We start from the raw sequence: 18,231 nt of genomic DNA, 5'->3' as shown, positions 1-18,231 counted from the left end.
AAGTGTTTTTATATTGTATCTACTTTATTTTCTGAAAAAAAAAAAAATAAAAAAAAATACTTGTTTTTCTGCCTTTCAAAGCTAGCATAGTCCAGTTTTCAGGTTAGTGCTGAATTCAGGGCTGTGTTACAAGTTTCTGTGTTTGCCCATACCTTACTTGGATAGAAAAGGAAGTTTCTCTGTTCACTGTGAGAGAGGGAGCTTTGAGCAACCTATCTGTCCTTGGAGGAGTGGTTTCAGCCCAGAAATTAGTAGTTTATTGGCCATTTTGGGCTAATTTCTATCTCTTTCATTTCCCTGCTATAAAACCCGCATTTGCAAGGTTTTTGTGCTAGTATATAGCTCAGCAAGCTCCTGCCTGGTGCCCTGCAGAGTTCTACAGCAGCAGAGAGACAAAAGAGAGACTTTGGAGTGATTAAGTATCATTTTTCTGCATTTTCTTGCTGCCTTTAGCTAATTCCACCTAAAACGCCGATTTCCTAGAGTTTCTGTGATTTAAAAAGCTTGTTTCAGCTACATATTGTACTTGTTTTACTGCCTGCACTTTAACAAAGTCTTTTTTGTGTTTAAATTACCTGTTTAACTGTTGTAGGCTACACATTTAAAGTGTTTTTTTGTTTGCATCAGCTTTATTTTCTGAAAAAAACAAAAAAATATATACTTGTTTTCCCACCTTTCTAAGCTAGTATAGTTCAGTTTTCAGGTTAGTGTTGAATTCAGGGCTGTGTTACAAGTTTCTGTTTGCCCATACCTTACTTGGATAGAAGGAAGTTTCTCTGTTCACTGTGAGAGATAGAGTTTTGAGCAGCCTATCTCTCCCTGGAGGAGTGGTTTCAGCCCAGAAATTAATAGTTTATTGGCCATTTTGGGCTAATTTCTATCTCTTTCATTTCCCTGCTATAAAACCCGCATTTGTGCTGTTTTGAGCACTGAGCAGCACCGGTTAGCTAGGGTATAAGTTTTCCCAGCTCCACAAAGTTTGCTCTTCAGTTTTTCCCTTGGAACTAGACAAACTTTCAACTTAAGCACTCAAACCATTCACTTCTCATACCGGCACTTGCTCAAAATTCATAAGTGAGCACTAATAAACCTTAGCACTAGACCCCCCATACTGTAGAGAAGGACAAGACTCTCTATTTGAACTTACCAGCCAGTCAATAAAACAGTTCACTGTACCTATCCAGGCATGTCCAAAGGGCAGTTTCAGGTGTACTCTCCGGTCCAATTGGTGAATCTGGGCATTTTGAGGCAATGTTACAATTGTGTCATGTACACAGACAACCCTCTACTCCTTCCACCAAACACTAATACATGCAAGAGATGCAATTATACAGCCAAACTGGAGGCTAAGCTCTCTCAACCCAAGACTGGACCAGGCAGTCAAGAAGAGAAGGGAATTACTTGCATCACACCACCAGTCTCACATAGACCTATGAAACCAGCACAGGCAAAAACACACATAAATACACAAAAACATACTCAGAGGCTCTAAATAACAATCTGCAGAAGCAACAGAGACCTCCAAAGCAGACATCCAAGCAACCTCCACCCCCCCAACACAAACCATGAAACACATACTTCACAAAACCAGTGTGCTACACAATCACAGCCCTTAAGGCAAAATAGCATACCCAGCACACTAGTAATAGGTGATTCTATAGTCAGGCACACAGACGTTCCATTCACTTGGCTGAACAAGGAGAAGGTTACTGTTAGCTGCCTGTTGGGTGCCAGGATCCACCACATAACACAAGCACTCAGGTCACTCCAGAACAAGTACAAATATGACTCTGTCATTGTCCATGTTGGTGTGAATGACCTGAGCTGTACCTCCCTGGACTACATGAAAAGAGACATGGAGGAGCTCTCTGATCACGTAGCCCAGGCCGGTATGACCCTGACCCTGAGTAGCATCCTGCCCTCACCAAGAATGATACCATGGTATGGAGAAAAAAATGATCAATTTCAACAATTGGCTAAGCTTCTGGTGTCATTCAAAGGGGATCCAGTGTCTGTCAGCCTGGGATGACATGCTCGACAAGCCACGCTGCTTTGCTAGAGATGGCTTGCACCTGTCACCCTTAGGCTTTTGAATACTGGCCAAGGCTCTTGCCAACCCCATAGGCTCAAAAGACAAATCCACCGCCATAAATAGCACAAGTAACAAAAAACTGAGGGTAATGCTACTCAATGCCAGAAGTCTAAACCTCAAAATGCATGCACTTGAGGCACTCCTCAGTATGGAAAAAATCGATATATGTGCAGTAACAGAAACCTGGTTTAAGGCTCTAGAGAGCACAACAGCACTACCAGACTACAACTCATACCATACATTTCGGCCACAAAACCCAGACTAAAATACAAAAGGTGGGAGAGTATCCATACATATTCATCAAGGATACCCACACCTCCAGGTTAGTGGCACAGCACAATGCTTCAGAGATCATCCACATGCAACTAAACAATGGGCAAAACTGCTATTCAAATTATAGCTTGCTACAGATCACCCACCATGTCCCAGGACCCCCACTCCGTGTTCGTGGAAACAATGGGAAAAATAAAGGTCCTACCAAACACCCTGATATTGGGTGATTTCAATTAACTGGGAGAACTACTCAAGTACAAACTCCCTTGCCTAACATTTCCTAGAATTTATAAACTCAAATGCCCTGGATCAACTGGTCAACACCCCCACCAGAGGTGACAACATATTGGACCTGCTCATCACCAACGTGGGCGACCGGTGTTCCACACCGGAGGTCAACCCCTCGCTGGTTAGATCTGACCATAAACTAATCACTCTGGATATCCACATTCCGCCAACACCCCCGGTCAAAGAAACCACCGTGAAAAACTTTTCAAAAGCAAACTTCACGTTACTTAAGACTGAGGTGGGAAGTTTCAAAGCCCCCATGCTAAAGGATAACACTGTCCAAGCTGCAAAATCCTTTACTAATACACTCTACAGGCACCTACAAGAATGCATGGATCGTGCTATCCCAAACAAAACCAAGACTCATTCCTCCAAGAAAAGGAAACCAGTCTGGTGGACCCCTGCCATAAACAAGCTGTACAACAGAAGGAGGAAACTAGTACAGAAAAGAGCAAAATCCCAAGAAGGAAAGACATCCCTGATCAGTATCAGCAAGAAACTATGTTCCCTCATAAAATCATCCAAGGCTAGCTTCGAAAGAAAAATTGCCATGGAATCCAAAGATAACCACAAGGCATTCTTTAGCTATGTCAAGAATCTAAGTGGCAATTGTCAGATCTGCTCGGAGTTAGTGCAGAATAGCACAAAATACACTAAACCAACCGATATAGCCAACATCCAGTCAGACAGGGTCAGTGCAAACTTCACCCTCCTCTCACCCCCAAAAGGGCCCATAACTATACCAGAAGAATGTAGTGCCCCTGAAATCAGACACTTAGGTTAAAACAGCCCTCTCCAAAGTGAAAAACACAGCATCAATGGGACAGGACGGTGTCCCAGGCTGCGTTCTACATGAGCTCAAAGATGAACTAACCCCTCACCTAAACACTCTGTTTAAACTCAGCCTCTCCACAGGCTTTGTGCCCACAGAGTGGTGCACAGCAACGGTTATTCCACTCCAGAAAGGTGGAGCCACAACGGATCCCGGGAACTATCACCCTATAAGCCTGACTAGCTTGGTCTGCAAAGCTATGGAGTGCATCATCATGGATCTCATTAACAGAGACGTTGGAAACCTCCAAACACAGGACCCTACCCAGTTTGGCATTGTTAAGGGAAGATCATGCCTCCTAAACTTGGTGGACTTCTTTGAGACAGTTACCAAGGCTACAGATGAGGGAAAGATGGTCCACACAACCTACCTAGACCTTGCAAAGGCCTTTGACACCATTCCCCACTCAAGTATTATAGACACGCTGACCAGCCTGAACATAAACCCCTATGTCATGAGATGGGTTGCCAACTGGCTCACAGACAGAACCCACATGGTAAGAGTTGCAGGAGCTAGGTCTGACTCTAAACCGGTTACAAGTGGCGTTCCCCAGGGCTCAGTCCTAGGACCCCTCCTGTTTGGCATATACTTCTCAGAGGTACAGGTAAGCACAGGAGGACTATGGCTGACCAAGTTCGCAGATGACTGCAAACTAGGGGCTATAATTGACTCTCCGGCTGACACAGACCTGAGACAGCTGAGACAGATACCTAGTGTCAAAACCATGTCCTCAAGCTAAATGCCAAAAAGTGCATAGTTATTCCCTTTGGAAAAAACAAAGTACCCGCAAACTACCACATAGGTGGTAGCCCCCTAAATATGGAAGACGTAATAACAGATCTGGGGACCCAAGTAGATAGTAACCTCGCCTTTCATAATCACATTGCCAAAGTGGTTAGAAAATCCTTCTGTGTGGCCCACCTAATCACAAAAGGGTTTGCATCCACATCGAAAGGGGTCATTGGGCTGCTCTATGCATCACTCATAAGACCCATCATAGAGTACAATGCTCCATTTGGGATGTACCGTACAAGACACCTGCAACAACTGGAAAGACCGCAGAAGTACCTCAGCAAGAGGATCACTGGCCTCAAGCAGATGCCCTATGTAGCTCGATTGAAGAAAGTCCAGCTGTACTCGGATGCATACCATCTACTCAGAGGTGATCTCTGCCTGACATACAAGGCCATGTCCAGCCCAGAATTGATGGACATGCTCCACCTAAAGAAAACCATATCCCATCGAGCCACATGCTCCAGGGATCTAAACCTCACCACAACAATAAATAGGACGTGCTGGAGAGATAGATTCCTGTCCCAGAGACTTTCCATGCTCTGGAACAAGATTCCAGTCTACATTAGGCAGAGCTCCTCGCTAACCCTCTTCAAGAGAAACCTCGACGAGTGGATGGGAAACAGAAAGTTTACCCCAGGGATCACTTCAATGGCTCTGCTGGACAGAGGCACAGGGAACTAATCTAAGGGGGTAGTGAAAGCCAACACATTCCGGCTAGGCTTATAAATGCCTTCAGGCAGACAGCCTAGTACCTACCTATGAACCTATGAACCTATATATATATATATATATATATATATATATATATATATATATATACACGCACACACACACACACACACACACACACACACACACACACACACACACACACGCACACACACGCACACACACACACACACACACACACACACACACACACACACACACTAGGGCATTGCCCTCTTTTCAGGGAAGACCTGAGGTGGCATTTAAACTCTTCAGGGAAATTTGGCCTGTTCAGGGATAGGAACTACCCGTCACCCAAGTTGGAAAATATAGGAAAATATGTGTTAAGTGAATGGGGTTTGAAATACAAACCCCTGTTAGGATCTGGCTTGTTTAGCAAGAAGGAATCCAATTCTATTGCTTGGAGAAATGATAGATACACACCAAATATCATTTATTTTACTTACAATCCAATGTCAGACAAAATTATGGAAATCATTAACAAATTTTGGTTCGTAGTGGACTCTGAACCCAATATAGGAAAAGTGGTGGGAAGTAGACCAGGGGTGGTATACAAAATGGGAGACAATATTAAGAAACTCCTTGAATACAATAACTATGATTGGGGGTATTCTAAGAACCAAAGGATGAACCAGATATTAAAGGGCACAAGGAAGTGTGGCAAGTGTAATCAATGCAAATATATTTTTGAAGCACACAAATTAAGCATTTTTAACAATTTCAGTACAATTATAAAGTTGAAAGAAGGAAATTGTAATACTAGAATGGTAATATATATCGCCACATGTGAGACATGCCCTAGTTATTATGTGGGAAAAACCGAAAGGAACTTTAAGAAGAGAATTTACGATCATATTTATAGTATATCCCGAAAAGATGGCAACAATGCATTATATAGGCATGTAGAGAAGATGGGTACTGATCACAAGTTTAAATTTGGGATTTTGGACATAATTTACAGCAATCCCAAAGGTGGGGATGTAAAGAAATTATTAAGTTTTAAGGAAGTTTGGTGGCAGCTCTACCTTAATGCAGCAACCCCCCAGGTCTAAATGATTTTATCTCTTGCAAACCCATTCTCGAATGGGACATCAGATAATTGAATTTGATTTATTGGTTTTTATACACACTCATCTATTTATATATATTTATTTTCACTATATATATTCATTCATATATTTATATATTAATATAGAAATGTCAATAATTAATTAACTAATGTTTTAAGCAATTTTGTTCCCAACTCTTATATAAACAACAACATATACCTATAATAGGTTTGAACGCATTTTAGAATTGATTATTATGGTTCATTTTAGTATATGTATATTGCATTTTATTTATATCATCATTTCAACACAAATTAATTTTTAGACTAGTTATTGAAAAACATTTTTTATTATATACTATTAGGTTTTTTATTATATACTATTAGGTTTTTTATCACATACTATTAGGTTGTTATACATACTAAATAGCAACATGTATGTAACATTGTAGTATTCCTTTAAGGAAGGGAATATGAAGCATTATCTTTTGGCGCCAATTTTAGCATTTAAACTGCGATCTGCATTTGTGAAAGTTGTTCTGAAGAAGCTCTAATTTATGAGTGAAAGCGCTTAACATTATTCTACTTTTATATTTTGCAATTTTCGTCAATAAACGTGTTCCGCTTGGCGGATTAAGTGACTGGTACGCTTATTGGTCTCAACAAGGTTGCCATTTGTTTTTTGGCTCAGTTGTTCACTTTACGTGTACTTTTAGATTAACTTATACAATATTACCTTCTCTATTATTTTTCCATAACATGAAAGTAGATTTACAGGTCTATATGACTCTGGGTTTGTCTGACTCCCGTTTCCCTTAGAGACAAGATTAATAAGCATGTCTCTAATCTTGAGGAATCTTACCATAGTTATACAACCGAGTAAATAATACTATGAGTTCTTGCTAAAATGTTCTCAGGTCATTATTATTAATTCCTTCTCCTCCCTGTGCTTTGTTAGGATCCAGTTTGAGTAATTCTTTTCAGTATAATCTAATCTGATTTCTGCACCTGAGGTTAACCTGGATGCCAGTAAGACAATTTATCTCACCCTTTGGGAGTCAAATTCTTTCACATAAGATTTTGTAAATATAACTATATTCTATTGTGTTTGAAAATACATTTTAGAATCTGTACACAGCTTACCAATTTGTATGTCTTTACTCCTTCCATATCTTATGTATCTGTAAAATTCTTTCCTAGTATGCTCAAGCTCTTTAAATAAATTGTCTTTAAAATGTTCCTGTTCTTGTCTCACACTACACTTAATTTGTTTGTTCAGCTTGTTTATTTCAGTTTTCAAAGTTGAAGTGTGTCCTCTTTTTCCATTTCTTAAATTTTTGTCTGTCTGTGCCTAGCTCTTGTTGTTAAAGATTTTTTTTCCATTCAAACCATTTCACTTTCAAAACGTTTCCCATTCCTTCTGCAGTTTTTCCACTGAATGCATCACTCAGGTCAGTTTTACATAGTGACTGCTTTGCTTTCATATAATCTGTTATTAATCTTCTGTGCATTGGTTTAGATTTCAATTTAGCAGAATTATCCAACAAAAATTAACCTTACTAACCCCATGATCACTGTACATCAACAGTGGTAAAACTTGACTTGAAGTAACAATAATTTCTTTAGGAACATAAGCAGTGTCTAGTATGTTCTGTTCCCTGGTAGATTTTTTTTTTTTACAGTCTGAAGCAATTGTTGATCCTGAACATAAGTTGTGAATAATTTCCTTACTAATGTTGTTAAATCAATATTATTCCAGTCTGTTTCTAGTAAACATAAGCTCCACCCATTAGTATTCTTCTCTCCAGTGTTTCATTCAAGTAATGTATAAATTCCTCTAGGTCATCTGCACTTGACTTTGGTCATCTGTACACTCCAACAATTGTTATATGTCCCAGGGTTGTCTTTATTGTCAGTTACACGGTCTATAGTATTGGTGTTATCATTGAACGTATAATAATCACAGGTCTCATAACTATCTTTAATCCCTATCATAACACCTCCACTTGATTTTTTGTTAGAATGTCTGTTACAGTAAAAACATTTATACCCTGACAAAACTGGTTTCTGGTCATTGATCTTTAACCATGTTTCACAAACAATAACAACATCAATCTTGTGGGAACCTAACAAATTTTCCAATTAAAAAAAAAACTTTATTATTAATGCTCTTAGCATTAGCAACCATTACAGATGCATCAAATGTTGCTGTGAACTGTTACAATTATGATCTGGCAAAAATCCTGCCTTGTGTTTGCCAAATATTGCAAAATATCTGCTGTAAAAATTCTCTTTCCTGATCTTGACAAATGCACATCATGTCTGAGCACATGTTCCCAAAATTAGGCTCAGATGCTCTACACATTTCCATTTTTTAAAACTGGGTATTTTTTCGTGTTGGTATTTATCCAAAAAATCTTTTAATTCATGCTAAAATGATTCTCCTTTCTATATGTAATTTCTAAAAAATACATCTTAACACATGTACAAGCTATGCTCTCTAAGAGGGCTGTAAGTTCCATTCTAACAAAGTGTTCTTGTGGATGGGATCATTTGTACTGATAAGAATAAAAACAAATCCACACTTCCTTACATTAAGGCATTCTAAGATCTGCCTCACACCATCTATTTTTCCTACTGGCAAGCATAACACTATTTTGTGCTCATTATTTTCTCTACAAATGTAAGTATCAGTTCCTCTAATAATTGAATCTCCAATTTCAAAAGTATCTTTTCTGACCAGATCTGAAGAATCTTCAACTTCTAATTCAATAATGTGTACTCTATCAGTTGTTACAAAGGAATGATCTTCATCACCATTAGTCTTATTAACAACACTGTTTTCATTGCTTATTACATTTGCAAGCATACAGTTCTCATCAAGCTGACTTTGTACATCCACAGCTTGAGCCATGTTGTCAATGTCAGTCTTTCTCCTCTTTTTTTCTTATAGTTATATTCTTCAATCCTTTCATGTTCAGTTTTGATTTATTCCTTTTCACCTGCCCCTTGTATCTTTTTTCTACCTTCTCTTTTGGAAAAATGATGCCTTGTTCTGCAGACTGAAGGTTTTCTGATAGAATAATGTTATCGTTCCCTGTAATCTGTGTGTTACATGACAACACAGTATTCTTTTTAGTATGCATTCTCTTTATTTTACAGACATTTATCAGTTTCTATTTCTTCTTTGTTATTTGTTGTGAGATTCTTCCTTTCTTTCTTTTTTATTTCCTTCTGAACGCTCTCAATCCTCAGATTGCTCAATACTTGTATCAAGAATTCCAAAGTTGTCAGTGTCATTCTCTTGCTTCATAGGGGTTAAGTGATCTTTACAGACAAGAGACACATTATTTCCTAAATTTGTTCTATTTGCTCTTTGCCCGACATTATTTAGCTTATCAATGCAGTCATTAATATATGTAACAACAGTTCTCTAAGCTGTGCCAATTGCACAAGTGCAATCATCTTCAGTAAGTCTGGATTTACTACCAATAATGGTAAGCAAATCATCCAACATTTGACATGAGGAACACAGATCACCAGTGTTATCAGGTGCTACCTTTACATATACATAGCATTTATTACACCGTACAGGATGTTTGTGCTTTAGTAAATCATTAATGGCATGCTTATTTAAGGAATCTATATTCAGCTGCAAATGAGTAAAAAATTCTAAAAGAAAAGAATAATTCAAATCAGTTACCGCAGAATTCAAAGAGAAATTAAATTAAGTTCTAAGAGAAAAGTCACGCAAACAAGATACAACTAAATATTAAATTAAGTACAGTAAAGTTGTTGCTCTGACCATACAAGTTGTGAACATTGCACAGATGCTGGAATTATTCTTTATTGCTCCCAAATGCACACAGTAGCCTCTGCTCACTATCACTTGCAGTCGTACCTCTTTTTAACAGTAAAGATGTATAAAGCACAAACCAAGACAGGATGGTTTACATTGTCATCTCTGCAGTCTGTGTGAATTTATAGCAACTAAGGTAAAGTTTGCCTATCTAAACCTACCCCTTTATAACAAATAACAGTGAAAATTAAAAGTAAAACAACAAAATATAAATCAAAGTAAATCTACAAGCTATCTCTTCCTCCCTACAGAGAAAAACAATGTGTAAAAAAATCAAATACAAACTTCTCTTACCAAGCACTGCACAGTCAATCACAAACCAACACAGGGTTATTTAGATAAGCTGTTAATTCTAGAATAATTATTTGTTTTCCTGGTAGTAACTTAAATGGTAAAAAATGGCACTTTGCACTTTAGAGCTGATGAACTGGAGGAAGACACTGTTAAAAAATGCATGTAGGGTCTGCATAAAACTGCTGATAATACTCTAAAAGTTAGAGATGAAAGAAACTTATGAAATGGGAGGTGGAGGTTGGAAGCTAATTTGAAATGTGAAAAAAATGGTGAAACCCTTTCCAGGCGTTATTTGTGTGTCTGGTCATAAAGGGGAATTGCGATATCCTGGCCAGCCTAAGTCATGTTTCTTTTGTGGCAATTTTTCTCATTTAATTAATGATTGTGACAAGTTGCAATTTAACCACTTGCTTGGAGAAAGGACATACAGCAAGAAGGGATGTGTCTGAATGCAGAGTTTGTAAAAGGAGACTTTTTTGATGGCTTGTCAAGTGCAAACAGTAAATAATGAAAAAGGAGGAGGAAAGGGAGGAAACCATACATAAGAAAGGACAAGGAGCTAGAGGAGAATGTGAACTAGATGAAGAAGAAACTTTGAAGAGAAAAATGTATGGAGGGGAAAATGAAGAGAGAGAGTGCATGCAGGAAGAGAGGGCAGGAGAAGAGATTGATATTAATGATATTTTTGAAGTTCTAGTCAGTGAAAAATCTGATTCTGAGGATCAAGGATTATTTGTACATAAAGCGAGGGAAATATTCAGTTGGGGAAAGATTTAAAAAAAGAAAATTAAAATTTAGAAATATTTCCCCTACACATAAAAAGAAGGAAAAGTAACAATTTCAGAGTACTTTCAATAAATGTAAACAGTATCATTGCCACTGCAAGAAGGGCAGGGGTACTGGAATGGTGTGCTAATTGTGATGTTGGATGTTATTTGGGTAAGATGATGTAAGCATTCCTGATAAGTGAAGAAAGACTGCAGACAGAAAAATTTGGTGGAAATATAATATGGAACCTAGGAAGTGAATGTTGTTCTGGAGTGGTTGTATTGTGTAAAAAAGCAGTGAAAGTACCAGATGTAACACTGGTAAGGATGGAAAAGTTAACTGTTGTGGATGTGAGGTGGAGGGAACATGTTTATAGAATTATAGCATTACATGCATTTATAACTAGCAAGGAAAGAGAGAATCTGTTTCATCAAATATTAGACTATGTGGTGGTTAATATAAAAAATTACAAGTGCAGGGGGCGTTCATTGTGATTTAAGGAGAAAATGTAGAAAGAAAGGGAAAGGAGAAAAAATACAGGAAGTGATAAAATGTGGCAAATCAGTTGTGTGGAACGAAAGTCAGTGGGCTTAGAAGGGGGGGTCTCTTAGATCTGAAATTGATTATTTTGTACATTTAGAAGGACAGTATAAGTGGAGGTGATGGATAAAGGGAGTATATTAAACTAGGAAAGGGAATAAAAAGAATAAACAAGAAAATATGGGATGAAATTGGAGAGTGGGATGTATTGCAGTTGTGACGATCATGCTCTCTTGCTCTCCAGGTCCCCAGTAAGATTTCCCACTGGCACAGCTATATGATCCAGATCTCAGCCTAGCTGGCAAGCTAACCTCCAGTACCCTCTCTGTCCCACCAGTGCTTCATGACCCTGCCCAGGTAGCTGACACACCACAAACACTTTGAGATAAGTATTTATACAACTTCACAGATACTCCTGGGAAAGGCTGACACAGATTCTCTATTTGTGCCCCTTTACCCAGACTATACGGTAGTAATTTCTGCCACCACCAGCTAACAATTATCAGCTACCCAAAGGCCCTTAAAAGGGTGTCCAATTATTACTGTGCAATATTATTATCCAATTGGTAATGTGACTATTCAGTCTTGTGGCTTATTAGAGTGGCCTATTAAAGTAAACTCTATAAATATGCAATGTGCTCTAGAGCCTAACTTATCTCTACACAAACCAGCCACAGGTAAAGGTTTTTAAAATATTTAATAATAAATAATTAAAACACAAGACAATACTACTACACCACAGAGATATCTAAGAGTTCAGAGATCACACAGAAACTTAAAATAATACAGTAGGACAGGTCTGATGTCAAAGAAAAACACTTAATCTAACTTTCTAATCTTTAGCTATTCTTAAGAGAAAACACAGTGCTATAATCCTACTTACATACATAAAGAGCATATGCAGTGCTGGGTTGATGGTCCAAGACAAAATGCTTCCAGTCTCTCACTGAACAATAGTTTTTAAAACACTAACAAACAGCTCTGCTAAGGCCCTCCCAAATTACATCATTTTGACACTTAGGTTTTCCCAGTATTCACATTACATCATTTTGACACTTAGTCTGGAGTTCCCAGGCAAACACACTGCATTATTTAGCAAGCTAACACCTGCTCACAAAACTACAACAATAAAAGACATTTCACATGTATAGTCTAACAATTATTCATTAAGTTAAAACAATAGAAAGAATGTGTTCAGCCAGTCATTTCGGAACCACTTTTTAGATAATTGTAACTTCAAAGAACATTTGAAATGCTTGGCTTGGTTTTCCGTACAGCAGATGGCAATGTAGCAACAATCTTGAAGTTCACATTTTTACAGTGTTTTCTTTCATTTAAAAACACAAGCCTGTATTTTACATTTATTTTTACAAATGATAGAATTATGTATCAAATTCTATTTGACTAGGCTGACAGCCTTTGCCCATCTTTCCCCAATCTTCACAGCGGTTATGGAAGGATCTTATCATATAATCATGAGGGACTTCTATTAAAAAAGAAAACGCTTTGAATTGTGATATGAATTAAAAAAAAGTACAAAAAGTGTTTTTTTTTTCAATGGCAGGGTGATGGAAGAAAGAAAGAGACAGCGAAGTATGGGAAAATGTATAAAAATGTATTAGAGTATTTAGAGAACAATACAAGCGAATGTTATGACATGGAAAAAGAAGTATATAAAATAAATTGAGAAAAAATGAAGGAATGATTATTTAGGTAGAGATATTACTTACAAGGGAGAAGGTATCTGCATATCTGGGTAAAATAGTAAGGGAGGATATTAGTATAATGAAGGAAATTAAAAAAGTAAAAGGAGAGATAAAATGAACATGAGCAAATTATCAGTATTGTAAGGCTTTGTCAGCAATTGAAATGCAAAATGATGAAAAGCAGCCCCAAAAAAGCTCTTCTCCTTAAATTTTTTTTGGGGGGAGCAAGTCCCCCACACCCCCAAAATTATATATACCAACTCTGAGATTGAATATTCTGAGAAATGGCATTTCATACTTAATATACGTAAGTCTGTTCTTTCGGCCATTTGCTCTAACGGGTCCCAGCATTTCAAATGGTGACCATATTGCAGTACAGGATGTAGAAATATGTATACAGTAAAAATAATGAAAATAAGAGAGAATGGTAAGGAAAAAAAATCCAAAATGAGTAAGGGAAGAATTTCAAAAAGAAATTACTCTTAGCAAATTGGATGAAGAACTTAGGAAAGTAAATGTTTATGCAGTGTCAGGCCCAGATGGTATAGGGTATGGAGTATGGAAGAAATTAATGGATTGGCAAAGAGAATGTTTTGTGGACTTGTTTATGAATTGATATGTAGGGGGATATTAAAATGTATATGGAAGAAAGATGAGAGGAATGAAATAAAAAAAAATAGTGAACCAGCACACTAAAAACCACAGATTATAAAATTATTATTAGAATACTACAGAAGGAAATAGAAGGAATGATGATGGATATTATGGAAGAAAGTATATATGGTATAAAAGGAAAGGAATGTCAAAAATTGTTACCGGTTATAAGAGAAATTGTGGATGACATTATAAGTAAAAGGGAGGATGTGAAACTTATGGTAGGTGACATTAGCAAGGCATGTGATATAGCAGGACATTATACTTTCCTGGGATATTATGGAAAAGTATAGAATATGTAATAGAATCAGGAGTGTGTGTGTCAGCAAATCAGAATAATAGAGTGAGAGTGTTACTGAATTGGAGGCTGAGTAAAGAAATAAGCAAAGTGTGGTATAAGACAAGGATGTCCCATGAGTGGAATATTGTTTGCATTGGTGATGAATGAGATAGTGAGTGAAGTAGCTTATAAAATGAAAGATGCTAGATGTGTGATGCAAAAGTAGGTGGTGACTCTAGTAGTTGTAATGTACGCAGACAATATAGTTGTAGTTGGTAAGAACAAAATATGGATATATGAATATGCAGTATCAGCAGTTAATCTGCCTGGTGTGGGGAAAAAATAAATATCTATATATATATATATATATATATATATATATATATATATATATATTTGATAGATAGTGCAATGCATTGAAACTCTTAATTCCCTGAAAATGTACTGAAACTCAAACTCATTTCTGTCAGCAGTATTGTAGTTGGTGTAGAGCAGTGCTTCTCAAACCTTTATGGACCTAGACCGACTTTTGAAAACAGTAATTTTTCACGACCCACTACTCGGATTGGCATGTGTGCACATGAAGCACTCATGATCCTTCTTAAAGGAGAAGACGCCATCACCATACAGTGTTTTTTCAGAATTTAAAGGGCCATGTAAACTATTCTCATACTTTAATTATTAGCAGAGCTGGATCATGGTCAAATGGGGTCCTAGGCAGGGTAATAGAGTGGGGCCTTCCAGAGCAGCCCCTCTTGCAGCAGACCCTCCCCACCCATACCAGTGTTCCATTACTTGTCTATTTCTCCCCAGTTACCATGAACACTATTCAAATCTATCAGTGTGTATACTGTTTTCTTATTTACTCCTGCAATGATTACAGATATTGAAATAAAATGCACAAACAACAATACACATTTTTATGGGCATGCATACATGTATGTGTTCTTTGATTCACCTTCCTCATTGTATTAAATTATATTCCTTGTATAATAAAGCACCATTTGTTAGAGTGTGTTTTAAATTTGTAGTTTTGAACATTTTTCCAGTAAGCAATGAAACACAATTTATAACCCAATAATGAAAAAACTGCCCATTTCAGAACATTTTAACCATAAAAGGCCATTCAAACTTGTCATTACAATCCACCAGTATCAGTCAATAAACACAATTGCTGCAGAAATAAAATTCATCCAAATAATTCTACATTAAAGAGATTTGTAAGTAATGAAGAGGCTGTTACTGGCAAACAACTTTACGTTTCACTGTTTTATCTACAAATTCAGTGCCTGCTGCCCTTGAAGAATTAATTACCTACATTTTAACCCTTTTTAACATAAGGGGTGGCGTAAGCCACAAAACTCTGGGCTAGGCTTATAAATGCCTTAGGACAGATAGCCTAGTATAAACCTATGAACCCATGAACCTATGAACCTATTACATTAAAGAAAAAAATTGTAATCTGGTAATATTGTATTAGGGAATGACTGAGAAATTGACAGCAAGTTCATAGTTATTAGGCATCTTATACAAAGGGGACACACTCAGGAGTGCAGAACCAAATAATCGGCAACTAGGGTACTACATACCATGCCTCCATACATCTCAACCTCTTAGGACAAAACAATCTGAAAAAATAATGGGGGGGGCAAAGGACCCAAAACAGGGACAGATTATAAATATTGCTCTCATAGACTTAGAAAGTTGCTAGAATAACAGCTTTGTCTTAGCATGTATTTTCTGAAGTTAATGAAGACTAAAACTCAAATATATGACATTTAGCTATTTCAGTCCTCAGTGATTTGCCAAAAAAAACACAATTTTTTGGGGGGAATAGGCCAAAAATATGAGGCAAAAGTCTGGACAGTTGACAGATATGCATACCTCTTAACCTCTTACTGCAAAAAATTTGGACAAAGCCTAAAATAATGCAGATACAATTGCCTCAAAAATAGGGATAGATTTTAAGTATTGCTCTTTCTAACTTAGAAAGTTGCTAAAATAACAGGATTTGTATTAGCATGTATTTTGTGAAGGAAGTGAAGTTTGAAACTCATGTATATGTCATTATTTAATGACTTTAGTCCTCCCTGATTTTCCAGAAAACCACAAATTGTATGAGAAACAGACAAAAACTATGATGCTAAATCTGGGCATTTGAGATGTACGTTAAACACACACACATATACCAACTCTTTCACATAGCAACACACACACACACACACACACACACACACACACACACACACACACACACACACACACACACACACACACACACACACACACACACACACATACATGCCTTCTCTTTCATACAGCAACTAATAGCTGGTTTAAATTGCATACACTCCTCCTCTACTCTCTCATGCAATACACAGACATGCACTTTTCTCTCTAATACAGAAAAGAACGGAACCACTAGTTTAAATTATACACATGCACACCTATCTTCTCTCTCTTCTTACACAGCAGCACACACATACACACACCTACTTTCTCACAAAGCAGCACACACATACACATACACCTGTTCTCCTACACAGTAACACACACCTTCTCTTTCACAGAGCAATGAACGGCTAGTTTAAATTCTATACACACACCTAATCTCACAAAGTAACACACACCTATTCTCACACAGTAACATGCACACACACACACACACACACACACACACACACACACTCACGCACGCACGCACGCACACACGCACACACGCACACACACGCACACACACACACACACACACACACACACACACACACACACACACACACACACACACACACACACACACACACACACACAGAGTTTATCTCTCATACAAACCGAACAGCTAATTTAAATTTCATACACACGCACTTCACACACTTTTTCTCTCTCTCATACAGAAATGAATGGTTTAAATTACACACAGACACACAAACACATACACTTAGCTTCTTTCTAAACCAAATGGCCACACACAGGCACATAGACAACTCCTCTCCTAAGGGAACTACCAGCTCAAATTCTGGGTGGGACCGCAGAATGTATTTAGATCCACATCGGCGTTGTGATGCACACATGTTCCTCCTTAAAGGAGAAGACTCTCATACCGCGGAGTAAAGAATTATTATTTATTTATTTTTGTTGTTGTTTAAATTGTTGAAGCCTAATGGCCAACCTGCACCTGTAAAAGCAGAAAAGTGCTTGTCCCCTTCCCTGAGGTTCTGGTACCCTTGAGTTAGAGACAGGGAGCAGAGAAGAGTGCAAACCTTATCATCTTCTTCTTCTTTCGGCTTACCTTATGATATGAGAAAAAACATTACTGAAAATAAATAAATACATAAATAAAAATTGCGCCTTTTATGAGGCTGGCCTGTATGGTGCCCTAGGTGGTCACCTAGTTGGCCTATGCCTAAGGCAGGCCATTGGTGTGATATCTCTGGTGGAGCCTGCAAAAGCCATCATATGTGACTGAGGTTGATAGGGAAGGACTGCATGTTGGTAACATCGCTTGTAGAAGTGAGGAACATACAGCACAATTAGCCCATTGCACATTCCCTTCGCTCATGAACTGAACATGCATTGTAAATGTCGGGCATAATAAAAACAAACAAAAAAAAATCATACTATCCCTGATGGTTACGTAAATGATAGCTCCTCCCAGTTGAACATTGCCATGGTGATGAGGAATACATGAGCTCTGATGATTGGTATACAGCAGGGTCATAAATGCACAAAGGAAAAAAAAGAATAAACATTAGCTATTAAATCATCCTGGTTTCAGTTGCATTCTTGGCTATCTAGTTGTTTGGTTGCAGACATATGTAACATCACTGAAGGGAATACTAGGTATCCGCTAGTTTATTTTCCCATTACAGTGGAGTAAGGAGGCTTCTACTTTTCAAAGAACTGGGTTCATACATGGCACTACATGACAGCCCATTTCTGTGTCAAATGTTTTGGGAATGAGAGAAATGAAATGAGAATAATACTTACGAGAAGAATCATAGTTTGGTTATCATCGTGCCACAAAAGCCGCCTGAAGTAGGATATATGCCAGCAGTCAGATGTGGAAGTTTGAA

At 37.7% G+C, this 18,231-nt stretch overlaps 1 protein-coding gene across 1 annotated transcript in view; it reads right to left on the bottom strand.

Annotated features, from left to right (window-relative positions):
* Window positions 1-18,231, bottom strand: part of LOC122809060 (protein psiQ-like) — a 120,997-nt gene that overhangs the window by 30,114 nt on the left and 72,652 nt on the right. The gene's annotated exons all lie outside the window — the stretch shown is intronic.

The sequence above is a fragment of the Protopterus annectens genome, chromosome 8.part0 (assembly GCF_019279795.1).
Source record: "Protopterus annectens isolate FY-2018-M chromosome 8.part0, PAN1.0, whole genome shotgun sequence".
Lineage (NCBI taxonomy): Eukaryota > Metazoa > Chordata > Ceratodontiformes > Protopteridae > Protopterus > Protopterus annectens.
The sequence above is the reverse complement of the archived record's forward strand: the minus strand, read 5'-3'. Positions and strand labels throughout refer to the sequence as shown.